The sequence below is a fragment of the Chiloscyllium plagiosum genome, chromosome 7 (assembly GCF_004010195.1).
Source record: "Chiloscyllium plagiosum isolate BGI_BamShark_2017 chromosome 7, ASM401019v2, whole genome shotgun sequence".
In the NCBI taxonomy this organism is placed as follows: domain Eukaryota; kingdom Metazoa; phylum Chordata; class Chondrichthyes; order Orectolobiformes; family Hemiscylliidae; genus Chiloscyllium; species Chiloscyllium plagiosum.
Window position 1 is genome coordinate 5717184 of NC_057716.1, and position 27878 is coordinate 5745061.

At 42.3% G+C, this 27878-nt stretch overlaps 1 protein-coding gene across 4 annotated transcripts in view; it reads right to left on the minus strand.

The window, feature by feature from the left end:
* hecw2a (HECT, C2 and WW domain containing E3 ubiquitin protein ligase 2a) overlaps nt 1-27158 on the minus strand; it is a 335739-nt gene extending 308581 nt beyond the window's left edge. For 2 of the 4 annotated variants that reach the window (XM_043692903.1, XM_043692904.1), the window contains exon 1: nt 26388-26831. The gene's annotated coding sequence lies outside the window, so the exon portion shown is untranslated. Of the gene's footprint in view, nt 1-25466; nt 25814-26387; nt 26832-27072 lie in introns of those variants that run through there. The other 2 variants (XM_043692900.1, XM_043692901.1) reach the window with 2 other exon arrangements.
* Between the last annotated feature and the right edge of the window lie 720 nt (nt 27159-27878).

Below are 27878 nucleotides of genomic sequence, written 5' to 3' on the forward strand. Positions count from 1 at the left end.
GTATACGGTTTAAGAAGATCTGGCACTTCCTCCTTAACCAACCTCTGACCAGCTTGTATGTTCTGGTGCAGCTTTCTAGCTTCCACTGTACTTTCCCTTACAACTCCAACAAAATTCACTGGCTTCTCCTGTTTTCCGACACTAGGCTTCCCAGTGCTTTTCCTAACCCACCATGAGACCTACTTTATTGCAGTGAAAACATCAGAGCTTTTTAACTTCTCTTTCCCCTTCAAGGGTTTACTTTTTAATCCTGTGGTAAGTTATCCTTATCATCTTCACCGAGATCTATCTTTCCCTTTTCACATGAGGACTTTTCTTTTCATGGATTGAAATTGATTTTGGAAGCCAAACATTGATTTATAGACCGATTCTTAATCATCAGCCATTTCAGCTGCTAATGTTGTCGTTTTAACTCTCTCCTCCTCCAGGACTTCTCACTACTTCAGAAAATGAATTTTAGAACTCCTTCTAAACTCATTGTCCTCTCTAAGAGCTGTATTTGCAATGCCCTTATCCACCTATCAAAATTACTTTTGTTTGAACCTTCAAACTCAATGTAGGTTTTTTTAAAAAATTTTTTTATTAAAAAAAAATTTTTTTTCCTTTGACTATTACAAAAAATACAAAACCAAACAATTCAAATCAACGTTTAAAAAACAATCCCGTTAATTATATAAATAAATACTAATTAATAATTAAACTAAAGAAGGAAAATCTTAACAATAATAACCATGACACAGCTCAGCAAAACAAAGCAATATCCCTCGATCACTGAGTACATAAGTTTATACATATTCATATGTTTGTAGTTCCTCCCCCCTAGATACCAGATTCATTACATAAAATTGCCATGGTTATATAAAGTCTCTTATTAGTATGGTGGACAAATCTGTACCCAGTTAGTCCAAAAATGGCCGCCATGTCTTAGAGAAATTCTCGGTTTTATTGGGCACCATACTCATCAGAAAGTCCAAGGGGATGTACTCCATAACTAGCTTATGCCAGCCTGCCAGCCCCAGGGGGGTTTTTCTAACACCCACCCTAATAGAATGTTCTTTCTGGCACAAAAAGTGAGGATACCGAAAAGCCTTTTTTTGTGTGCATCTAATGAAAGTAAATTAACAAAGCCAAGAAATAGAGATACCTGATCCATTTCCACCTCCGTCCCCAAGGCCTTCTCTATTTCGCCTACCATAGCGCTCCTGTATGCCCGCAATCTGTGGCAGGACCAAAGACAATGAGTAAGCGTGCCCATGCTCACTTTACATTTAGGACACTTTGGAGATGCTCCTGCTTTAAATCTAGCGAGGCAGTCTGGGCCAAATGGACCCTGTGAAGAATCTTCAATTGCAAGGCGTGGGTCCTGTTGCAAATTGAGATCCTTCTTCCATTTTCCTGGATAAACTCCCATATTTCAGAAGAGATCTCATTATCCAATTCCCTCTCCCATATCTTACAGAGCAGTTCGGTCTCATGTGAGGGACCCTCTCCCAACAGATGATAAGCATTGCTAACAGGTAATGTATCCTCAGCACTCAACACCCTCAACTCCATGTCGGACCTATAAGGATGAGTTAGAAGTGTGGTCTCTTTTGCATGAAGTTTCGAATGTGAAAGAAACGAAAGAGGTCCCTACTGAGCAATTCATATTTCCAAGCCAACTGGTCAAAAGACATCAATATGACCCCTTTGAATAAATCACTCAGGCAAGACACGCCCCGAGCTGCCCATAGTTTAAACCCAGAGTCCATCATCCCTGGCTAAAAGTCCAGCATATCGACTATGGGTATTAAAAATGATCCTTTGGCAATATTGCCCTCACCCTGATGCATTGCCCTCCACGCCTTGACAGTATTGATGACTATTGGGCTGTGAAAATATTCCTTAACTGTTCGCATTTTGTCTAAGAATAGCAGGCTAATAAGGGGGCATCCTGCCTGAGATGCTTCAATGTCCAACCAAAGTGAGTGAGTGTCCCCCCGGGCCCAATCATTCACATAAGATAGCAACAGGTTTAACTGATAGTTTTTGACTTCTAGGAGGCCCACTCCTCCCAGTCTGTAAGGTAACTGCAACTTAGTCAATTTAGGGGCCGCTTGCAATACCTGAAAAAAGAACTAAACCAGCTTTCAGTCTTCTAAATATTTGCTTGGTAAAAATTAGAGCTAGCATTCACACAGGATACAGCAGGTGGGGCAGAATGTTCATTTTAATGAGGGCTATCCGACCTAACCAAGAGATCGGAAGTGCCTCCCATCTACAAAGGTTCTGTTTGATTCTGTCGAATAAATGGGTAAAATTGGCTTTAAATAGCCGATCAAAAATGGGAATAATAAATATACCTCAGTCGAGAAAGCTCTCCTGCGACCATCTAAAAGGGAATCGAGATCCTCCCGCAGGATCAGACACTCTGGGGAGACCACCCATGGGTATGGTCTCTGACTTCACAAAATTGATCTTATAACCCGAGAAGCCACCAAATAAATTGGTGCATTATATCAGATGTGGCACTGAGACTGTTGGGTTTGATAAGAAGACAAGAACATCATCTGCATACAGTCTGATCTTATGTGACTTAGTCTCTACTTCTGCAGCAGTTTTACTGAGATCCCTGCGTATTGCCTCCACCAGCAGTTTGATCACCAATGTGAAAAGCAATGGTGACAAGGGACAGCCCTGACAATTGCCCCTACAAGTATTAAAATTGCTTGATTGTATACCATTGGTGAGGACCACAGCAAGAAGATCACTACACAAAACCTCCACCCACCTGATGAAGGTCTCTCCCAGGCCAAACTGCTTCAATGTATGAAAAAAACATGGTTACTCAACCTTGTCAAATGCCTTTTCCGGATCTAAGGAGATCACCAATCCCTGTATCTATCACTGTCGACATACTTGGATCATGTTAAGTAATTTCCTGACATTATCCATTGATCTTTTATGAACCACATCTGGTCCTCCTTAATGATGGAGGACAGTACAGATTCTAACCTTAATGCCAGAGTCTTGGATAGGATTTTGAAGTCGACATTCAGGAGTGTAATTGGTTATAGGAAGCTCAGTCCTCCGGGGCCTTCCCTTTTTTAAGAATGAGAGAGATATTCGCCTCTCTTAGAGATGGTGGGAGAAGGCCATGTTTATATGAGTCATTAAACATACTAAACATCGGCCCTGACAACATACTTTTAAGTTCCTTATAGAACTTACTAGGGAGCCCATCAGGACGTGGCGCCTTTCCATTCTTGAGCAGCCTCACAGCCTTTTGTACCTCTTGCTCTGACAATGGGGCATTGAGGAGACTCTTGTTCAGGGGTCACTCCCGGAAGGTCCAATTTCTTAAAACAAGATTCCATCCTAAACTGCACACTCTCACAGCTTTCAGATTGGTATAATTCAGAATAAAATTGCCAGAATGCTGCATTAATCCTTTTAGAATCGTAGGTCAAATTTCCAGTGTCGTCTCTGTTCATGGTGATGGTATGGGGGGCACTCTTTTTCCTAGCAAGATATGCTAGGTACTTGCCCGGCTTATCCCCACGCTCAAACAGCCTTTGAGTTGTAAATGTAAGCTCTTTCTTGGCTGTCCGCGTGAGCATGGAGTTCAGTGTAGACCGAAGCGCTGTGACCCTCTGCAGTTTAACCAGTGAGAGGGTCTGTCAATGTATGCCTTTTCAGCAACTTTCAGACATGTCTCGAGCAAGCGTTGCTACTCACCCGTCCGTCGCTTCTTACTGGCTGAATAGGAAATAAGCAACCCCTCGCATAGGCTTTAGCTGTTTCCCAAAGAATGGATGGGTTAGTGACTGAGCCTGAATGAATATCTAAAAAATCCCTGAACTCAGTATAAAATAATTCAAAAAACTTGCTATCCTTGAGGATGAAGGGGTCCAGTCGCCAGTGCCTCGAGCCTACCACAGTATCCTTACTCTTGACCATTAAATATACTGGGGCGTGATCGGAAATAGTGACTTGCCAGTTGTACATGATGCCACCAAGCCCAGATGTGCTGCAGGGATCAGAGAAAGATCAATCCTGGTATGGCATTTATGTGGGTTCAAAAAAAACATGAAGTCCCTGCCAGTCGGGCGAAGTTGCCTCCAAACATCTACCAACCCCAATTCAACACAAAGATCCCTTAATTGTTTAGATCACAAAGAATTTATTAGCGGGCCTTTGGGCAATCTGTCTACTGTAGCGTATATTAGACAATTGAAATCTCCTCCTATGATAATATGCTGAGATGCACGGTTAACCAGTCTAGAAAGTGCGTCTGTCAGGGATTTAAGGGGGTGGGCAAGGGACAGTAAACATTTAAGATCCTGTATTCTTCCCCATGTATCAAAGCTTTAAGGATTACAAGTCTCCCATGTGTGTCTTTAATGCATTCTAATAACTTAAATGGGAGATTCTTTCTAACTAAAATGGCTGCCCCTCTACTCCTCATATTGAAAGATGTAAAATAAACTCGATCATACCCCTTCTGTTGCAGCTTCAAATGCTCTGCATCATCCAAATTTTTTTTGTAATAAGGTAACATCCACCCTCTCCCTTTTAAGGCTGGAAAGTATCTTCTTCCTCTTGACATGCGAATGACTTCCCTTAATGTTCCAGGCGCACCACTTAAACACATCCTTAGCCATAACCTTCCACAGCACCATTTCGACTCCAGACAGGAAGAATCCAAATTATAGATCGCTGAGCTTTAATACAAAAGAATCCACAAAACCCAAAAACTACACAGACTAAAATAACTACAGTCAACAAATCTACAAAAAAAAAAATCGCCAAAGACACTGATTGGAGGAATTTACCCCCATTCAAGGGGGGTACCTACACATCCTACAACTACTAACCATCCCAACCACACTCTCAACACCTACCAGCTAGGGTCACGCCACCTACACCGACCAGAGAAGAAACACCCAAGAGCAAGGTTAGCACTATAGATAAGTAAACAAAAATAAATATGCCACCTAACCCCTTAACATACCATAGAAATTAAAGAAAAATACTCTATCCATCCCAGACATCAGTTCACACAATTTATTACCAGAAACAGACTCCACTAAGTCCTTTTTAAAGAAAAGCAACCCGAACAGCTCTGTCCTCTCTGCCTATTCACCCATTCGACTTAAATAAATGTGTCCACAAAGTTCTTCGCTTTATCTCATCAGTTGACAAATGTATGGATCCATTATGATTGATCTGAAGCACTGCGGGATATCTTAAAGAATACTGGATCCCAAGCTCTCTCAATCTCCTCTTGACACCATCATAGGACTTCTTTTCCGGACCACTGCCACCTAGAAGTCTTGAAAAAATATGACCCTGGAGTTGCCATATACCAATGCCCTCGGGCCCATCCCCTGGGATCTAGAGGCTTTCATGACCCTCTGCTTGTCTTAATAATAATGCAACCTTACCAGAACTGGGCATAGGCACTGATCTGCACCTGGTTTTGGTGCTGTAATCCAGTGGGCTCTTTCAATTGTTATCCTTCCCTTCTCAGCCTCCAAACCAAGGAACTCCGGCAACCATTTCTCGAAAGACTCCACTGGCTGATCACCGTCCGCCCCCTCCAGTATGCCAACAATGCGCAGGTTCTTTCTTCTGACCCTGTTTTCAGGATCATCTACCAGATCCAACAGACCACGGACCTGTGTTTCCCCTGCCTCAATGTGGCTCTTGGAGGAGTCAGTCTCTGCCTCTACCCCTACAGTCCAGCGCTTGAGTTCATCTGTCCTTTTTCCCCCAAGTCTTGCAGCATGGTAGATACAGAAGCCAGCTTCTCTTTGATTTTTGTTCCTGGATCTGCTTCCGCAGGACCTTGCAAAATTTGGCCAGCTCCTCACCCAGGGTCTAGTGAGTAAACAAGCCCACTGCTTCAGTGGGCTGGGCCATGATCCCGGCCCTGGGCGAGCTTCCTCTTTTTTTAGACTGTAAGAACAAAGGTAAGTAGATTTTTTCAGGTTTCTGGCTCCTTTACTGTGTTTTTACTCACAGTAAAGTGTTCGGGATGGGTTCTGGCTCTGTCAAATCGGTGCTGTAGCGCAGAGCCCAGCAAACACAATCCCAACAGGACACACCATCTTGGATTCCTCTCAATGTAGATTTGATCAGGGTCCCTTCTTAGATTCCTGAAACATTGTTTGTAGGCTTCTGGCACAAGCTCATATGCATTTAAGCTGGCTTTCTTCATCTCCTTATATGCCCTAGATAACTCCTCTGATAAGGATGCGAATACCTCACTCACTCTGCCTGCAAGTTTTGCTTGGATCAACAAAACCAACATGGCCACTCACCACTGCATTTGTTTAGCCACCTTTTCAAATGAGGTGAAAAAGGCTTCCACATCCTACTCATCAAAGTTTGGCAATGCTTGAATATATTTAAACGGTTTCTCACCAGGCCTTTGGCTACCATGGGTTTGCTCATCCTCACTCTCTTGCTCACTAAGTTTACCTTCAGTCTTCATCTCCATCCTTTTAAGCTGACTTTCCTGTCTAAGTGCCAATTTCTGAAGGTCAAGCTCTCTCTCTTTCTTCCTTTCCTCTCTCTCCTTTTCTCTTTTCTCTCTCTCCTGCTTTTAATCATAATTCCTTGTTTTTTGCTTCTAACTCAAGCTACTTCATTTTCAATTGAATTTTAGCCACCTCTAAAGATTCTGATGGTGTTTCCAGCAAATTTAAATGCTAAGCTATTGCTGCAATTCTGTCTCCTTTCCTCACAGAAGGAGGCAGCTCCAACCCCAGCTTGTCTGCCTATTCCAGCAGGTGGGCCTGAATCACCTTTTGAAAAACTCCAAGGTCACTTCTTCCACGCCCAGAAAACTCTTGGTGACTGAAAATTGCTATCTCAAGCACTGTTTAAACCAACTGAATTCAACACCCAGAACAAAAGACACTAATACCTACCACTCGCTGCCTTCAAGTCCAACAACCCTAATCCCAAATCGGAACTACAGAACAAATCCCGCAAAGAGCCACCAATCTGTTATGGACCAGGCCAGACCCCCTCAAAATATTTCAAGAAAGTAGCCCAGACCCTAACTTTGCCCATTGTTTTAAGCAGATGTAACACAGATTTTCCAGGAGGGATGCAGTTGGTCAAACCACGTAGTTTTAAACAAAACAGAATTTATTTAGAAGATTACTGAATGAAACGCAAACAAAACAGAATATTGAATAACTTAACCTGTCCGGAAACCCAACAGATTATTCTGACTGAATGATGGTGTTCCAATACTTGCAACAATCCCCATAAACACCCCTTGGCAGCAAAGGTAAAATTAAACACAGGGTCTTACAGGAGAGAAGTCCGAGACAGAGGTGGATCAACCTGGACCTGCTTCTTTGGGTCAGGCAACTTTTACAACTGCCCTGACTGCTTTCAGTGAATAGCCAGACCTGAGCAAAGAAAAGATGAGCTGGGAGAACTGGCCACTCCCCTTACATTGTACAAGTGTTTTTTAAATACATGAAAGCCTTTTGCCTGAGACAGTAACTTTTAGATATGATCAAACTGGCCCTAAGACCCATCCAAACCCAGACTTTTCAGAGTCTGTCTTTTACAAACTCTCTGAAAATAAAACCAAGGACAGCATAACCTTGTTCAAGGAGCAGCGCTGTCACATATGCCATGCCAGGCCTTTTAGTACAAACGGATAGCCAGGCAGTTTGTCAGCACTGAACTATCTAGGGGGGTGGATATGCTGCTACATCATGTTAACACATCCAACATCTGCCGGTAGTTTACACACTAAAGATTTCCTAACCGATACAAATTCTTAGTGAAGATGATGATCAAGATACTCCTGGTGTACTGCTCGACCCAAAATCTAAAGCACAAGTAAGGAAAATGCAAACAAAACAAACTTCTGTATTTTTTGCTGGTACATTTTATTTCTTTTAACTCCAGATACTTTTTAATTTATAAATTTTAATTTATAAATCATAATTTACCCTCATGTCTAAACATCTTGCTACATTCAGGCCACAAAGTGACTTAAATAGGCAGCAAACCTTCAGTGATTAGAACTGGCTTCAAAATTGAACAACTTGTGCTTAGTGAACCACCAGCCAACTTTCCACCATGTCCAATCCTCTTTCTTGAAGTTACAGGACACTAGTTCAAACTCTTGGTGACACCTTCTTTCCTTGTTTGCTACTTTTAGTCGGTTAAAAACTTTAGTACTATTTAAGTCAATGGAAAATATAAATTGACTGGGTCAAAAATAGGATGTCTATTTACTATGAGGCTGCTTCACATACACCAATTTCAACCCATGTACTTTGGGAAAAAACACAATGCTTCTTCATAATCTGGTAATCACACAACAGTCAAAGGATGCAAGCTTCCAGGCACTAAAATACAACAATAATGTTTTAATAACATAAGGTAGCAATTCATTATATCTCATAGTTTCATTATGCTCAGTTTATACATGAGAAGCTAAAAGTAAAGTAAACTGATCAATTTAATAAAGTGTTATTTCATTCCTTTTCTAAATGTGTTATATGAATCACACTGGATTTTCTTAAAATCACAACCAAATAAAATAAACAAACCAGCAAATGGTACCTTGGACAGTAACTGCTGGGCATTAATTGGTGAATCGCCTGTACTCATATACAGATACACTTTTTTTTAAAATATGGCACAGTAATAGTGTCCCTACCTCAGAGGCAGGAAATTCAAATCCCATATAACTCAGATGGATATCATAACATTCCAAGCAAACAATTAACATTGGTTTTAAAAAGAATCTAGTGGTACAGTGGTATTGAAAAACATAAGACAGTGTGTTAGGATTATTCAGAAAAGAAGCAACATATAGTTTTGATGGTTCTGACCTGGAATGCACCACCTGACAGTCTGGTGGAACCAGATCCAGTGGCTCCATCAATGGAGGCTTCCAAAAAAGAATTAGGTACATTTCTGAAGATAAAAAGAAACCGCAGGGCAGAGGAGAAAAGCACAGAATATGAATGGCACATCCATGCTGTATGTCTCTGTGAATATCTTTCTTGCATGCAGCCTGTACCGACTCAATGGGCCAAAAGGCCTCCTTCTGTGCTGCAAGCAATCTATGGTTCTCGGTATTGAATAAAATGGTTTGGGAGGGGTCCTGAACAGGACCAAATTAAGAAAGTTCTATTCCTGTCAGAAAGTGGGAGGAAAGGTTGGGACCCATCCAGACATCCACAGCAATGCCTTTAATTTGATGAAAGTAAGTAGAGTTAAGAGTTGTTCAATAAGAGAACAAGCTCAGCTAGGTCAAGGAGGGTGACGGTGGTTAGGGGAAAGTGGGGACTGCAGATGCTGGAGATCAGAGTCAAAATGTGTGGCGCTGGAAAAGCACAGCCAGTAAGGCAGAATCCGAGGAGCAGGAGAGTCAATGTTTTGAACAAAAGCTCTTCATCAGGAATTATCAGGGGTCTAATTCTGGAAATTATTTCTATTTCAGGTCAAGTATTTCTAGCTTGGAAATCTCTTTGCAAAGACAAATTAAAAAGCCCTCATTTCCATTCTGTTGAGGGATTGGACATCCATGAAGAGAAGATGATTAGAGTCAGGGAACTGAAAACTGTGAAAGTGACAGAGGACAACAGATCAGTAATGGATTTAGAGGAAAGAGATGAGGAGAGAAACAAATATTGTTAATAAAAGGAAGAAATAAGCTCTTTTGATAGCAGGAACAGCCCGAAACAACCAGAGCCATCCAGATGGTGAATTTTGAGAAGGAGATAACAAGGTGCTGCTCAGGTATGGGGATTATGAAGTTGGAAGACATGGAGGAAAATCTCCACAGGAGGTGAGGTTAGTGATTGCTGGAAATTATGATTTGTTATGCAAGTAATAATGGTTTCTCTACCTCAGATTACTGATTATAATTCAAAAGTATTCTTTGACTATGGCACACTTTGGTCAATGGTGAAATTGTGAAGGATACTAGAAAAATGCAATTATTTATTATTTTGAAATGTCTGGCATCTCTCTTGCTGGCAATTATTTATTTTGCAATGACTGTTTGCATTTAATTCTGCACTCTTATGTTGGCACATGCGACTGTGAGGTATTTTTGCAGCTCTCCCCTAATTAACTCACATTTTAGAACTGCATCTGAGGCTGCAACTATATTTTATCCTAACCCGCAACTTGGCCTTCCAGGCCCAAGCTGCCAGCTTGACATGTGTAAAGCTGTGATCTGCAGCAAAGTTTCAAGAATTGCAGATCCATTATAAGGATCCATAATATGTTCAATCTTTTCTTCTTATTGTTATTTAAATTAGATATTAAATAATTATCTTGTGACACAAAATAAATTATTATAAGGGAAAATCTGCGAAATCTGTAGCTGTCAGAAAATCATAGAATCCCTCCAGTGCAGATAGAGGTTGTTCAGCCCATCGGGTCTGCACAGACCCTCCAAAGAGCATCCTACCAGACCCAATCCCCATCCCCATAACCCCATATTTCCCATGGCTAATCCACCTAACCCATACATTCATGGATACTATGGACAATTTAGAATGGCCAATCAACTTAACCTGCATATCTTTGGACTGTGGGAGGAAACTGGAGCACCTGGAGGTAACTCATGCAGATGCAGCGAGACCATGCACACAACACAATTCAAATCATCAAGTAATACAGTGTGGAAACAAGCCCTTTGGCCCAAACTGGCCCATGCTGACCATGATGCCCACTCAGCTAGTTCCTAATGGCCCGCATTTGGTCCATATCCCTCTAAATCCTTCTCATCCATGTACCTACCCAAATGTTTTTTAAATATTGCTATTGCACCTGCCTCAACCACTTTCTCAGTCCAGAAGAGTTACACCCAAAACATTGACTTCTCCACCTCCTGATGCTGCTTGGCCTGCTGTGTTCTTCCAGACTCCTGCCTGTCTATTTTGGATTCCAGCATCTGAAGTTTTTTTGTCTCAAACACTTTCTCTGGCAGCCCATTCCATATATGCACCACTCTCTGCATGAAGAAGTTGTCCTTCAGGTCCTTCTTAAATCTTTCCCCTTGCACCTCAAGCCTATGCACTCTAGTTTTCAATTCCACATCTCTGGGAAAAAGACTATATGCGTTCATCTTATTTTTGCCCCTCATGATTATATACACTTCAGTGAGGTCACCCTTCACTCCCCTATGTTCCAAGAAATAAAGTCCTATCCTGACCTATCTCTCCCTATAACTCAGGGCCTACTGCCGTGGCAACATCCTCATAAGTCTTCTTTGCACTCTTTCCAGTCAATCCATCTCAACAGAGCAGCTCTCTATTTCCCCAGTATTGGTGCCAGTGTCCCAGGAATTGAAACCCATTTCTCCCATCGGAAAACAAAAGTTGAATGCTGCAGATGTTGGAAATCTATATTTTAAAAAGAAAACAGAAAATGCTGGAAGTATGCAGCTGGTCAGGTAGCATCTGTTGAGAGAGACAAGATTAGCATTTCACCTTCATTAAGGACAATCATCTATCTGGGCCAAAACTTCACAGGTTTCTGACATCCACTACAAAATGTGACTGTTGTGAATCACAGTGATGTCCACTAGCTTTCAAATGCTACTACTACAATACATCACCTATGCTGTCAGTTCTTATAATATTTTACTAAACTACTTAGAAATGTCACAAAAAATTGTCTAATTGTAGTTTTTAATCATGGTAATTTCTTAAATTTAGAAGAATCATCAGGCATTTATAGTAACTTGATTCACAGTTGCGCATTACAATAGTGACAGGACTTCATGGGCTTCAAATGTCTTGGGGATAACATCAGATTGTGAAAGGATAAGTGTAAAATCATTCTTTTCTCTGATGTGTCATCAGGCTTCAGTGTTTCTTTCCAATTTAATTCCATAATTTTATTACCTGTGGAAGGACAAATAGACTCAGAAAGGGCACCACAGTTCTCAATCTCTGCTGCTTAACAACAGCTGCTCTGAGTGACTGCTTCTCTCTTCAGAAACAGATGACATTTAAACGTCCAATCCTTTGAAACCTTGAATTGATTTGCTTAATTCATTATCACATGCATCTTGTTACAAAATACAGTGAAAAATGCTGTATAGTGCTGCCAGCGCTGTGTTAAAACACAGAAAACTAAACCAAACCCTACAATAGAAAAGACAGGAAAATGAAGAAGTAAAGAAGTGTTTTATTTTGCACTTGTTAAGTGCTTCTGCCATGGGCGATGAGGCCTGTGGCTAGGCATAAGTCCCCTTCTTTGTTTTGTTGCCACTGGAACAAAAGTCACAACTCTTCGGTGCCAGCTCACCTCCACCAATGCCGTCACCACTATAAGTTCTCGTTGGACCTTGCCAATACCACAGTTCCAAACATGACTCCTCTGTCGCCATGAGTCTGCTTCGGGACCACCTTGCTGATGCAGCCAGGTCTCATATTGGGCGCAAACTCGCCTCCGCCAATGCTTGCATGAATCGGCACTGGGCGCAGATGTGACAGGACCCCAAACTTACCAAACTCTAACAGGAAAATTACCTGTCTGGCCGTAACCTTTGGAAATACTGCCTTTGCTTGTAGCTGCTCCTCCCATGCTATGCCAGCCTCATCTGTCTTGCGCCACCCTCACACATCAGCTGTAACTTGTCTGCTTTGTGACACCTGACATCCAACTACACCTTGGTTGACCACTCTTTCTGCTGCCCTCCATTTCCCTTCCTAGGAGGAAGGCAGCAGGCCCTCTGTCGTCATTTGATCAAATGTCAAAATACTGATTTTTTTTTCTGGATGTCATTTGCTCTAGCAATTCCTAGTACCTCTGTCTTAAAGTCTATATATGGAAATTTTAGCCTCTATCTTAGCACTGACATCTCAAAGTCCTCTATTTTCTTCTACATCTTTAGTTATTCTCCAGGGTTTATAAGGCATACAGGAAAGTTGATAGAATGTAGCATCTTGTGATTCCATTGTTACATGCCTGCGTTTTCTAGTTGTTAACACATTCTTCACCTTCACAAAATCAGGCCATCTTTAGAACATAGAACATATAACGTTACAGGCCCTTTGGCCCTCAATGTTGTGCCGACCTGTGAAATTAATCTGATACCCATCTAACCTAAACTGTTCCATTATTATCTATATGCATGTCCAATGCCCATTTAAATGCCCTTAATGTTGACGAGTCTACTACTTTTGCAGGCAGGCCATTCCATGCCCCTACTACTCACTGAGGAAAGAAACTACCCCTGATATCTGTCCTAAATCTATCACCCCTCAATAGATCCCCTCGTGTTAGCCTTCCTCATCCAAGGAAAAAAGCTCCCACTGTCCACCCTATCTTACCCTCTGATTATATTATATGCCTCGATTAAGTAACCTCTCAACCTTCTTCTCTCCAATGAAAACAGCCTCAGTTCCCTCAGCCTTTCCTCATAAGATCTTCCTTCCATACCAGACGATGTCCTAGTAAATCTCTGTGGTGAAACGGTTAAAAATTATGTCCCAATACATGTGTGAATCTAACCGGAATGGAGGTGTTGCTTAGTCCCGTGTGAATCTTCTTATCTGTATGTAACCAGAATGGAATGTGTTTTTTAGCCTTGCTCTGCTGTTCACATGAATGTTTATATCTGGAAGGGAGTATATCAGCTGGAAAAGTCTCCAGTTCGGTGAGTCTGCTCCGGGGTTACGTTTAACCGCCGAGCGTGGGTTGTTGGCAACCGCTCTACGAGAACTGACGGCTCCCAGTTTTTGTAACATGTAGAGTGAGTATAAGCCAGACCCGTTGTGCGACACTGCAGGGAATAAAATGCCCATATTCTAGCAGTCTCGCCTCTTGGTCGTTTGTTCTGTGTCAGACTACTCTCCTACGAACCTGACCTTGAGAATTTTTTAAAACAATCTCCTCTGAACCCTTTCCAAAGATTCCACACCCTTCCTATAATGCAGTGACCAGAACTGTACACAATATTCCAGGTGCAGTCTTACCAGTGTAGTTTACACTTGAAGCATGACCTCGTGGCTCTGAAACTCAATCCCCCTACCAATAAACACCAACACACCATATGCCACTTTATCCATCTTCTAACTTCTGCACTAGATCTGACAACTTCTGCTACCACTTGCCCTTAATAGACAATAATTAATTTGTTCCAGTGTGACACCATTCACTTCATTCCTCATTCCAGTTTCTTTCAATTTACTCCTTCTAACTATTATTGTTAAAAATCCTGAGCAGGTGGCAACGTAGTAGTAATGCCACTAGATTCAGAATCTAGAACTCCCAGGTTAATGATCTGGGGACATAAGACCATAAGATGTAGGTGCAAGACGGAGCCATTTGACCTATTGAGTCTGCTCTGCCATTAGACCATGGCTGATGTGTTTCTCAATCCCATTCTCCTACCATCTCTCAGTAACCCTTGAACCCCTAACCAATTAAGAACATATCTATCTCTGTCTTAAATACACTCAATGGCCTGGCCTCCACAGCCCTCTGTGGCAATGAGTTACAGATTCACCACCCTATGGTTGAAAATATTTCTCCTCATCTCACTTCTAAGGGGTCATCTCTTCACTCTGAGCTTGTTTTCTAATCTCTCCGACGAGTGGAAGCATCTTCTCCATGTCCACTCTATCCAAGCTTCTCAGTATTCTGTAAGGTTCAACCAGATCCCACCTCATCCTTCTCAACTCTATCAAGTACAGATCCAGAGTCCTCAACTGCTTCTCATATGACAAACCCTTGATCCCTGGGATCATTTTTGTGAACTTCCTCTGGACGTTTTCCAATGCTAGCATATCCTTCCTTAAACACGGCAACCAAAACTGCACACAATGTCCCAAATGCAGTCTGACCAGAGCTTTATACAGCCTCAAGTCCCTTTGTGCCCTTCAGATTTCTGAAACTTCCCCCATTTAGAAAATAATCTGCACCTATAATCTTCCTACCAAAGTGCATAACGTCACATTTTCCCATGTTATATTCCATCTGCCACCTCTTTGCACAATTTGCTACCCTATCTAAGTCCTAATGCAGCCTCCCCGTTTCCTCAACACAATCATTGCACCCCCCCTCTATTTTTGTGTCAGCTGCAATTTAGCAACAATACCCTCAGTTTCTTCATCCAGATCATTAATGTAGAACATTAATAATTGTGGTCCCTGTCATGATTGTTTCAAGGTCAGCTGGTTGGACCTCATAGAATATGAGTTCCCTGGTTGGGGCTATTACCATGGTCCAATCAGGGAACTCTGGCTGACAGATATAAACATGTGTTTTGGGGAATCTGCTCACTCTGAGAGCTGGTTTGGAAGGAACTGGATTAGTGTATGAAGGACTCTTCACTTTTCTGTAAGAAAAACAATAAATAGGAGTGTCAGAGGTTCTGTTCATTATGACAGTTGGCTGTGAGAGTGCTGGAGCAGTGTCAAGGACTCTCCACGTTAACAAAAAGGAAAAAAAAATGGACTGTTAAGAAGAAAAAAAATAAACAGGAGTGTCAGGGGTTCTGCAAAAAATAATAAACAGGAATGTCAGGGGGTCTGCTTACTCTGAGAGCTGGCTTGGAGGGAGCTGGATCAGTGTCAAGGATTTTCCACATGTAAATAAACAGTGACTTGATGGAGCTAGTGGCCTCTGTGGAGTTATTTCAATCCTAACACAGGCACCTGTGGAACTTCACTAGTCACTGGCCCCTTTATCCTCACTCTTTGTCTTCTGCCAGTCAGCCAATCCTATATCCATGCACTAGCGTGGACTCTAACACCATGAGCTCTTATCTTATTTCGAAGCCTCCTGAATGGACTTTGTCAAAGGCCTTCTTGAAATCCAAACAGATGTCTACTGACTGTCCTTTGTCTAACTTGCCTAGCCCTCCCCACTTTACTTTTTCCATAATTTTCTACGTAACTCCTTCTCCAGACTTGGTCCCTTAAATTTGAACCTGTTTCTCCCATACCAATCTTTCAGCCATTCATTTACTTTTTTAATCATGTTGACCTGTGCTTATTTGTTCATAGCTCAAGACATAATCCAGAGATCACTATGTTTTTTTGGTTCTGCTTTTTTCCAGCCCCTAGCTGGTCATATTCCCTCAGCAGAGCCTCTTTCCTCTTTCTATATATGTCATGAGTACATTCATAAACCACAACAACTGGATCTTTCCCCTCCCCACCCCAAGTTCCTCCACAGCCAGCTGAGATATCCTGAATCCAGGCAGGCAACACAGCCTTTGAGATTCTTGATCTTGACTGCAGAGAACAGTGTATTCCCCTGACTATATCATCCACAACTACAATTGTATTTCTCTTTTCTTCCCTCCTCATGAATGGCTCTCTCTACCACTGTGCTACCATCTGTTTAGTCATTCTCCCTAAAGCTCCTACAGTCATCCACACATCCACATGGGTTTGAATCACACCATGATAGATGATGAAATTGGAATTCAATAAAACATCTGGATCTAAAAGGCAGCCAAAGGCAGTGGCCATTCAACCACTGTCAAATGTAAAAATCCATCTGATTCACTAATGTCTTTTGGGGGAGAAGAACAGGCAATAGAACCCACCCTAGTCAAACACCCTGTGCTCAATGTAGCTCCCACATGGCCTTCCCCTAATTGTAACCCTCAGTCTAAAATGTTACCATTGCCTGAGGTCAGGGTAACTAACCTATGATTTTCTGCCTTTCTGCCTCCTTCCCTTCTTAAACAGATGTTTTACATTAGCCATTCCTCTGGGACCCCCTCACTAACTCCAGTGATTCCTGAAAGACCACCATCAATGTCTCCAGAATCTCTTCAGCCATCCCTGTCAGAACTCTGAGGTATAGTCTATCTGGTCCCAGTGATTTATCCACCTTCAGCTTCCTCTGCAAATACTCCTTAATGATGGCCACTACACTCACCTCTGCCCCTGACTCTCGAAGTTCTGATATACTGCTGGTGTCTTTCATTGTGGAAACTGATGCAAAGTACTTATTCGGTTCCTCTGCCATTTCTTTGCTCTCCGTTACTACTTCTCCAGCCTCATTTTCCAGTGGTCCAACATCCACTCTTGCCTACATCTTGACTGCTGCTAGGAGACCTATATATATAACTCTCATCAGGCTGTTTATTTCTTTTGTGATTCCTCAACTCTACCCACACAGATTTTACATCTTCTGAATCTATAATACTTCCTGCTATAGATTTCATTTCTCAATAACAAGGCAACCCCACCCCATCAGCCTGTCCTTTACAGATAGTGTATCTTTGTATATTTAGTATCCAGCCCTGGTCCTTTTGCAACCATGTCTCTGATACCCACAACATTGTAATTTTAATCCATGCTACAATTCATTTGGCTTGTTTCATATACTGCATGTATTTAAGTACAACACTCATAGTCCTGCATTGACTGCCCCCCCCGCTTCTTATAATTGTCCCCTGCTGTGTCTGAAGTCATATTTCTGACTATTCTCACAATCTCTGTCCTATTACATGTTCTGGAAACTTTAAAAACCTCAGCTGAGCCCTCCCCACTTTACTTTTTCCATAATTTTCTATGCAACTCCTTCTCCAGGACTGGTCTCATAAATTTGAATCCGTTTCTCCCGTACCAATCTTTCAGCCATGCATTTACCTCTTTAATCACATTGGCGTGTGCTTATTTGTTCATGGCTCAAGACATAATCAGGAGATCATTACCTTTTTTTGGTTCTGCTTTTTAAACTTAGCCCCTAGCTATCCATTCCCTCAGCAGAATCTCTTTCCTCTTTCTGTCTATGTCATGAGTACATACATAAACCACAACAACTGGATCTTTTCCCTCCCACCCCCAAGTTCCTCTGCAGACCAGCCGAGATATTCTGAATCCAGGCAGGCAACACAGCCTTTGAGATTCTTGATCTTGACCACAAAGAACAGTGTATTCCCCTGATTATATTATCTGCAACTACAATTACATTTCTCTTTTCTTCCCTCCTCATGAATGGCTCCCTCTACCACTGTGCTATGGTCTGTTTGCTCGTTCTCCATAAAGCTCCTACTGTCATCCACACATCCACATGGGTTTGAATCCCACCTCAATAGATGATGAAATTGGAATTCAATAAAATGTCTGGAACTAAGAGCCAGCCTAAGGCAGCAGCTATGCAACCACTATCAAATGTAAAAATCCATCTGATTCACTAATATCTTTTGGGGGAGAAGAACAGGCAAGAGAACCCACCCTAGTCAAACACCCTACGCTCAATAGAGCTCCCAGTGGCCTTCCCCTAACTGTAACCCTCACCATTCTCATTGGGCCAGACAGACTGGACCTGTAGAAACCTCCACAGGCCAGCTTGTTATCCAGCTCCAGTGATACCCTACATTGGAACCTAGCTCCAGTCCTAACAGTGGCCTCCACTCCCAGAGGCACTGCTGGGACCTGACAGCAGCTAACACAGGTGGGACTTCCTCCCAGAAGGCAGCAAAAGTCTCAACCTGAGTTCATGAATGGCCTGATCAGAAACTTGCACATCACACTGCGGTAGCCCCACTCCCCATCCCTCCCCCCCTGCCAACCCTCACCAAAGAACAGGAGCAACACTTTAGTGTGAAATTCCTGTCTGAATATTTATCTAGCATGTTGGACATGAAGAAAATGTAAATACGTCACACCATTTCTTTCAAAATGTCTTCGCTATAAACTCTTTGCAGTTTTTCAATTCTTTCTGGTATTGGCAATATTATTTATGTATGTTGTATTCAGGAATTGTTAAAAACAAAATAATAAACAAAATTTTACTTTTTGTTTGCATATGCTTATTCTGCAAAGTGGCTATCAAGGAGACTAATGCACATATTTTGCCTTTTATGACTGGCTAAAACGCAACTGTAGCACAGTGAAGTGAAAACATGAAAGCTCTAGCTAAAGTATAATCAGTAACAATTTACAGAATGCTGTAATAACTCAGCAGCCTCCATTTAAAATGATACTGTGCCATGGTCTATGGCCCACTGGGAGCTTAGGACATCAAACCAATTCATGAGAATTGTCCTTTGTGATAGCATAACGTGTCACTCAATGCAAAGGGAGAAAGAGTAAGAGAGACGACCAGAGCATAAGAAACAGTCCAAACACAGAACAGCATTTAAGAGAACTCGTGAAAGTGACAGAGAGAGCACTCGTGAAAGTGACAAAGAACTCACAAGAGCAAATGCAAAACAGTATAGAAAGGGAAGTAATACATTGTTGAAAAAAAAAGAGAAAAATACAATCTGCACTGACTTAATAGTGTGAAGTGCACAAAAGCTCTGCATGCAGCTCCAGATCACCTTAATCACTATAATCAGCTAGATCTGGCATACCAATAGCATTGTATTGCTTCAAATATCAGTATCTTTTTTTGTAAAACCCTTGAAACTCTTGAATATGTGCCATTAATAGAATTGCAGGAGTAAGGGGTGTTAGCTGTGGCAGTCTCCTGTACTTGAGCCAGAAGGTTGTGGGTTCAAGCCGCACTCTAATGAGCAATGCAGTTCAACGTAGTACTGACACTTCAACGTAGTACTGAGCAGCTGTCAATCTCCATAGGTGGCTGTAAAATGCTCTGGAATTCTTTCTAGGAAAAGCAGTGGAGTTCTTTTCAGTGTCCTGACACTATGTCAAGCATTCCTCAACTCTGATCACTAAAACATAGTACTTGATTTCAATCACATTACTGTTTTCACAGTACAACTGTAACTTCATTCAAGATTGTGTTAGCCTTTGTTTTTATGAACTTTGCCTTGAACTGAAAAATGATCGAGCAGTCTGCACTCCGGTTCCACTGTATCTCTATCCAACCAGTCCCCTAACAGAACAAACCTCCTGCAGTGAGAGGAAGTGACTTGATGTCACTGAGACCATGTCCTTCACTGGTCCACAGAGAGAAAGACAAAAAAATCAACCCAATCCAATTCACTCTGAACAGAGGTTGCCATTGTGTATCACTGTCCAGTTGTGCATTCCTACCATACATTCAACTCTGACCTGAAACAACTTAAATTACTTCACAATTAAGCTCTAAATATAAATGCTGTGTTTAACAAATAATGATGCATGGTATCGGTGTTTAATGTTCTTAACTTTCTAATTCAATTATTTCAATCCTTTTTAAAAATATTTTCCAATTTTCCTGTTTTTAGTTGTAATTTGTCTGAAGCTTTTAGTTTCTTGAAATTTGCATTAGGTACAGGAATAGGGGGTGTAGGTTTTCAAAGTTAGCAAGTGCCAATTTAACTCATTTCACTTACTTTTAAATTCATTGTTTCTAAGACCATGAGCTTATTTTACATTATAACAATTGAAGACCAGCTGTCAAAATATGTCCCAAATCTGGATATAAGGTGTATCAAATTATTCAGTGCAAATTGAGGCAATATCTTCTGAATCAAAAAGAGAAGTTGGGGTAAGGACATAGGAGAAGGTGCTCAGACCTTAAAATTATTTAATTCAATACTTAGTCCTGAAGGCCACAAGGTCCCCAAGGACTCTTGAACAGAATTTCATTTTTCCATTCATGTCTTTATTACAATCCCTACAAACCAGACCCTGTCATCACATGGCCTGAGTCTTCCCAGCAATTTCTGTTTTTGTTTCTGATTTCCAGCATCCGCAGTTCTTTTTTCATATAATGTCTTCTGGTCCACAGTCATAACTTGTGAAACAAGTTCTAATATTCTTTCGAAAATGATCTGGCCAATGACTGCATTGAGAAATATATTATGTCAGATAATACAAACAATTGAACTCTTCATAACATTTCAGGGCTAGAAATGTTTCCGCGATGAGAGCTTGGTAGTTGTATCACAAAGTACAGTTTCAGCTTTCTCATGTATGACTTGGTCACTAGACCATCTCATATAGTCATAGAGCATGGAAACAGGCCCTTCGGTCCAACTCGTCCATGCCGACAAAGTTTTCCAAACTAAACTAGTCTCACTTCCTGCATTTGGTCCATATCCCTCTAAACCTTTTCTATTTGTGTAACCATCCAAATGTTTGAATGTAATAACTGTATCAGCAACTATCACTTCCACTGGCAGTTCATTCCAAATACAAACCAGCCTGTGTGTGAAAAAGTTGCTCCTCAGATCTTTGTCCTCTCACCTTAAAAACTCACCCACCTTAGAAAGATCTTTGCTATTCACCTTATTCATGCCCCTCATGATTTTTACAAATCTCTATAAAGTCACCCCTCAACTTCTTATGCTGCAATGAAATGAGTCCCAGCCTGTCCAGTCTCTCCTTATAACTCAAACCCTGCAGTCCTGGCATCATCCTGATAAATCTTTTCTGATCCCTCTCCAATTTAATCATATCCTTCCTATAGCAGGGTGACCAGAACTGTACATAGTACTCCAAAAGTGGCCTCACCAACATCCTGCACAACCTGATCACGATGTCTTAACTCCTATACACAATGGTCTAAGCATTAAAGGCAAGCAAGCTAAACACCTTCTTACCCATTCTGTCCACCTGTGACACAACTCTCAAAAAACTATGTACCTGAACCCTTCGGTCTCTCTGTTCAACAACACTACCCAGGGCCTTACCATCAACTGACTAAGTCCTGCCCCTTGTTAATTTTACCAAGATGCATTTACCTCGCATTTATCCAAATTAAACTCCATCTGCCACTCCTCAGCCCATTGCCCAATTGATCAAGATTCCTTTATAATCTTAGATAACCTTCTTCACTGTCAACTGTACCACCAAGTTTGGTGTAATCTGCAAACTTACAAACCTCAGATCAATTTGACTTAGAATCTTTAAACTCCATGTGTACAAAGGTCAGTAATTATTGTCAATCAAAGCTACCAGAACAGAATAAATGGGTAGTTCTCTGCTTTCAGGTTATGATATCCTGCTGAGACATTTGTGCATGTATATGTGTTTTACTCTTGTCTTTAAGAAATCATTCTTTTTTAGCATTATTGAGATAAACAAATCTTAAAGAAACAAAGACTTGCACTTAAACAGCATTTTTCACAAACATAAACATTTCAAAGTACCTTGCTGCCAAGGAAAGACTGTGACCCGTAATCTAGGAAACATAACAGTCAATTTGTATCCAGCAAACTCCAAACAAGCAGTATGTAACACTGACCAGTTAATCTGTTTATGATGTTGAAAAATATTGGACAAGCTACCAGGGATAACTCCTCTGCTCTTCCTCGATATTGTGCTATGGGATATTTTAGACTGTCACCATTGATCTTTCTACTCAAACCCTGAATTTGGACATAAATCTAAATTCTGGTAATTCAGAGGCAAAATGCTTCACAATAGAATGACAGTTGATGTATTTAAGTCTACTTATGAAAAATAATGTGCTAAATGTAATGGAGAATATATATTTTTCATCCCAATGCTTCTGCAGAAAAAAAATCATAATGTTAAAATCCAAAGTTTCAACAGTTGTAAGGCCTGTAGTTAAAAATATGGTCAACCCTTTGAGAAGAATACAGCACTCAAAGATGAGAATGCTACTTTGTAATGTTCAGTTTTGATCAGCAATTTGAAGAATATGCTGCATTTGCTCAGTTATATTAAGTGTACTTTAAATCAATAACAAATGGAATGCTAGCCAACTTCTAGATCTGTACAGAACAGGCAAATGCCAAGCAAGTTGACGGTCAACCAATGCATCATATAAGGTCAGTAATATTAAAACAGAATGTTGATGTCTAATCCATTATTGTCAGACAAAACAATTAATTTGAATTGTACCACTGAATAATATTGTCTAACAGGTAACTAACCTGTTGAGCAATGGCATTTTGCATACGTTAAAAGTCCAGACAATTAATTTTCTTGGCATCTGAAGTATTTTGTTTCGTAAATTTCAACATTATGAACTTTAACAGATGCTTAAAACAGAGCATTTTTCATCTAAAGTACTGCCTTTACTGAATGCTTTATTTAACAATATTTATGTTTTGTTTTGTGCAGTATTCTCACTTAACTGATTACACAATTTTCTTCTTCATTCGTGTCATGCAAAAACTCATTTTTGCTGTAGTACAATAATTAAGTAAAATTGACGACAACAAGAGACAGGATCAACTGTAAGCTACACCACAGTAAGCACAATCCCATCCTTAAGGATAAGGAGGGGTTTTGGCCAGCAAAGGTTGGAAAGTATAGATGTGTCTTTCTCAAAATGTCACTGAAAAGTAACATGCAGGGGCATCAAGCTGTTAAGAGCCCAAATGGCATATGAGCCTTTATCTCAAGAGAATTTAAGTCCAGGAGTAGTTAAGACTTGCTTCAATTGTATGGAAGCTTGTTTAGACCACACCTGGACTGCCGTGTCCAGCTTTAGTCTCCTTATTTCTGTGCTATGAATGGAGTGCAACAAAGGTTCGCTAGACCTGTTCCCAGTATGACAGGTCTGTCCTGTGGAGAGATATTTGGCAAACTGGACTGGCTTTCTCTAGAGTTTCGAAGAATAAGAGATCTTACTGAAATCCTACAAAATATTTAAAGGGATTGAAGGGTAGATGCAAGTAAAATGTGACCTTTGGTTGGGGAGTCTTGAACCAGGGTGCACAAATTAAAAATAAGAGTGATGCCATTTAGGGCCAAGATAGGGAGAATTTTCCATTGCTCAGGGTGACAAATCTGCCCCAGAGGGCAGTGGAAGCTCAGATTTCGAGTATCATTCAAGGCGAAGTTGTTCAATTTTTGATTCTGAATGGCACAAACAGCTATGGCGATAACATGAGTAAAAGGCACTGAAGTGTTCGGTCAGTCATATTAAAAGGCAGTGCAGACTCCATGAGCTGAATGACCTACTCCTGTTCTTGTGTTTCCTGTACAAAAGCTTTGAAATTCTATGGGGAAAGTGTTGCAAGTATAACTCTGGTATAGGATTTTCCATCGTGTTAAAATGGAAATAAAAGACGGTTTGTCTGCGGTTCAGAGAATTAGTTGCCACGTAATATTTGGTCAATGTTTACCCTAGTTTGTTTGTTCCAGTAAAAGTCTTGAAACATTAAATCTTGTTGTAAGATCCCTTTCAGCCGGTCACTGGGAATCTAAATCTTTCTTTTAAACTTAACAGGGTCACATCACTGTCCACAGAAGCTGCTTGACCAGCTAAGTATTTACAGCACATTCTGTTTTTCTTTCACTTTACAGCCGCCCATTTAAGTGAACTGCTAATATAAAAAAAAGTGGTCCAATCAAACCAAACAGCTACTGTACAACAAATTGTATTTATGTAGCACCTCTAAATTAATAAAATACCCTAAAATTCTTCACTAAAGCAAAAATTTCATAGAACCCCTACAGTGCTGATAAAGGCCATTTGGTCTATCAAGTCTGCACCGACCCTTTGAAGAGTATCCCACTGCATGCAATCTATTCCCATCATTGCTAATCCACCTGACCTGCACATCCCTGGTCATTATGCAGCAATTTAGCATGGCCAATCCACCTAACCTGCACATCTTTGGACTCTGGGAAGAAGCTCAACCCACACAGACATGGGGAGAACATGCAAACTCATATAGTCGCCCAAGGCTGGAATTGAATGTAGGTCCCTGGGACTGTGAGGCAGCAGTGCTAACCACTGAGCCAATAGTGACTGAGATTTTAGGAGTGATGACCAAAGAGGTAAATTCTAAGGTGTGTCAGAGGGATTTAAACATGGAATTCCAGAGTTTATGTTTGAAACATGGTATGGTCCCCAACTATGAAACAATTAAAATTGAGGATACTCAAAAAGGCCAGCTATCCCAAAGGACGGTACAATGGGAAGAAATTAGACAGTGAAAGTCAAATTCATGGAGAGATTTGAAAACAGGGTTAAGTAGAATTCTAAAATACTAGGTGCTGCTTAACCAGAAGGAGGAATCACAGGAATGATGAGTGAAAGAAATTTGATAGGACATAGACAGCAGAGATTTGAATGACTTTGAGTTTACAGAGGGTAGAATGTGGGAGGCTTGCCAAGAATTAGTAAAGTGTAGAGATAAGAAAGGCATGGATGAGGGAATCAGCATTAGCTGAGCTGAGGCATACCATAGTCTGGTGATAAAATGTTTAGCAATAGATTAGCCAAGGCAGAGATGGAGCTGGCCATTGTTAGGAATTACACAGGTAAGTGGATTGAAAGCTTGTGCCAAAATCAAGTATATGTGATCAGTCTGCTTCAGCCTTGAGTAGTTGTCTGGCTAAAAGTTGGAGTTGGTAGCTAGGAAACAGAGTTCCAGGCAAGAAGTGGCTTCACAGTTAATTGAGGGAAATTTCTGCCCATCTAGTTCCAAACGTTGAACAGGCAATCTAGTATTTGAGAAACCTGATAGAGCTGCGTGTTGCCAGCATAGAAGCAAAAACTGTAGTGTCTCCAAGGAATTGGATGGAATAGGATGGCGTACAAATAGGAGGAGATAAAGGATAAATCCTTGGGGGGCACCAGAGGTAATGTTGCAGTGTGAGGAAACAGGAATTGCAGGTGATTTTACTCACTCGGTTGAAGGATGGCAGCGGACCAGTGCTGCTGCAAGGAAAGCCGTCACAGGATGGTGTGCTCAATCATGTCAAAGTTTGTCGAGACGGGACGGTTTACTATTGACACTTGGAATAAGGCGACACAACCCAAGGGGAACTTCCACCACTGAATCAGGAAGATGCTTTGCTTGTGTTTAGACACTGGCTTTCCCGGGGTGAGGACGATTGGAGAGAGAGTTTGCCAGATGAGCCAATGGATTATTTACCGATTCCACGAGAGAGCGTTTACCTCCCCAGCCCACCGTGACAACGCTCATCCTTTCCGGCAGTGTCTCCAAAATCGCAGCAGCGGCGCGGTGATGTGGCTGTGGAAACACCAGGGGTGATGTGACGGAGCAGCCGCCGGGGGGTGGGGGGGGGTTGGGGGAATCACTCCACACCAATGTCGCATCGTCTGGACTCAAGCAAGCTCCCCCCCTCCTCCTCCTCCTCCTCCTCCTCCTCGCATCATCAGCAACCCGCTCCGGGGATGAGGCGGAGCCACAAGGTGGGCTGACACAGGCGAGTATTAAACACATCATCTTTTCGGAAAAACAGGTGAACCCCACCCAGAGGTAGCAGGGAGGAGGGAGGGAGCAGAGGGGGGGGAGCTTGATACAGATGGAGCCAGAGAAATACCGAGCGTGACAGCAACCCTTTCACACCAGAACAGATTCACAACATACACGTGATTTATATATAATATCTATAAACCATATCGATAATATGCAGAATGCCGGCCGTGATCTGTTGCGTTTCTCTCCAACCCCAGGCCCCTGGCCCCATCCCGGAGAGATTCATGCCCCTCAGGACCAGGAGATGAGAAAACTCCGGCCTCAGGTCCTGCATCGGATTCACCGGAGGGGGGGTGGGGAGCTGGGAGTTGGAGCGATTACTCACCTCAGGGAGAAAGATGTGTTCAGTCCAGTCATCCCGAGGTGCCCAACAGTGTCAGGAAAGGAGCCAAGTCCTTCCCTCTCCAGCAGCGCTCTCAATGCGGCTGCCGACTCTCTCAGTGCCCTCTCTCCCCGCAGCCTTTAAACCGGCTCTCTAATTCTAATGCTCGGTCTTGGGTCTTGGACACCCCGCCTCCTTTTTTTTTCCAAAATAGAGAGAGAGAGAGAAATATATCCCGGGGCTCGGCGTTATTGCAAGCGATGCAGATCTTCCCGGGGAGCCGCTCGGAAATCTCGCCCCCCAGCGCTGCCGCCCGATGTTTTCCGCAGCAGCATGTTCGCCGGGTCACAGCCGGCTCCCCCACCCTCCCCGGGAGGACAGCTCGGTCTCAGCCACCGCGGTCTCCCTCCTCTCGGCCCTCTCTCTTCTCGGCCCGCACTCTCTCTCTCTCTCCCTCCTCTCGGCCCACACACTCCCCCTCTCTCTCTCTCTCTCTCCCTCCTCTCGGCACACACACTCCCTCTCTCTCTCTCTCCCTCCTCTCGGCCCACACACTCCCCCTCTCTCTCTCTCCCTCCTCTCGGCACACACACCCCCCCCCTCACTCTCTCTCTCTCTCTCCCTCCCTCCTCCCCACATCCAAGCAGCCAGGCGCCAGGTTTGGGCGGGATTGCCGTGTGTCACTCACACACAGGGGACCAGGCGGACGGTCTCCTCCCACCATCCAGCCCCTGCCCCCGGGTGGAAGTGCCCGCGGTCAGGGATTTCTGTGGCTGCCGATGCAGCGGCGGGGCTCTTCCCATCTTTGTGGGGGTTGGGGGAGGGAATTTAAAGAGAAAAAAAAAACCTGATGCGGTGGCCGGAGATTTGTAATGGGATCCCGCACCTCGTTTTCTTGCAGGTTTCTAGAAAAGACGCGCGGCCCATCAGATCAGAGGAGGGTGAGCAGCACAGACACCTGGGTTTACTGCGGGATGAAGATTGCAAGGATAGTGCCCACAAGGGATGGGCACCAAAGTACTGGGTTGGCCTTGATCAGCTCTCAGTCCCTTCTGTAGAGTCCATTTCCCTCACTGTGAAATGTCCAGTTGTGAAGTTAGCCCAGCCGCGGGCCAACATAAATTGCAACAGCCGTTTAACAGAAGGTTGGACAGGTGCCCTGTGATGATAGACTACACTAAACTATAAAGGGAAGACGGGTGTAAAAAAGAATAAAGCAGCCAACACACGCAACCCTGGCGCAGCAGAGAGTATCTCTACCCCTTTATTACATTCTCATTCTAGGGTATCACATGGAAGCCGAATACCTTGACACAAGAAGAAATAGGAAAATTGGAGGGTGCCAGCAAGGCCCACAGACAATATGTACAGTATGTACAATCATCCCTAAATATAGTTGAATACTGGAGTCCTAATTCAGTGGGGAGACAGATAAATTACTAGGTAGACAGTCCTGTTTATCTCCATGGATTATATGTTATAAACTTGAAGCTT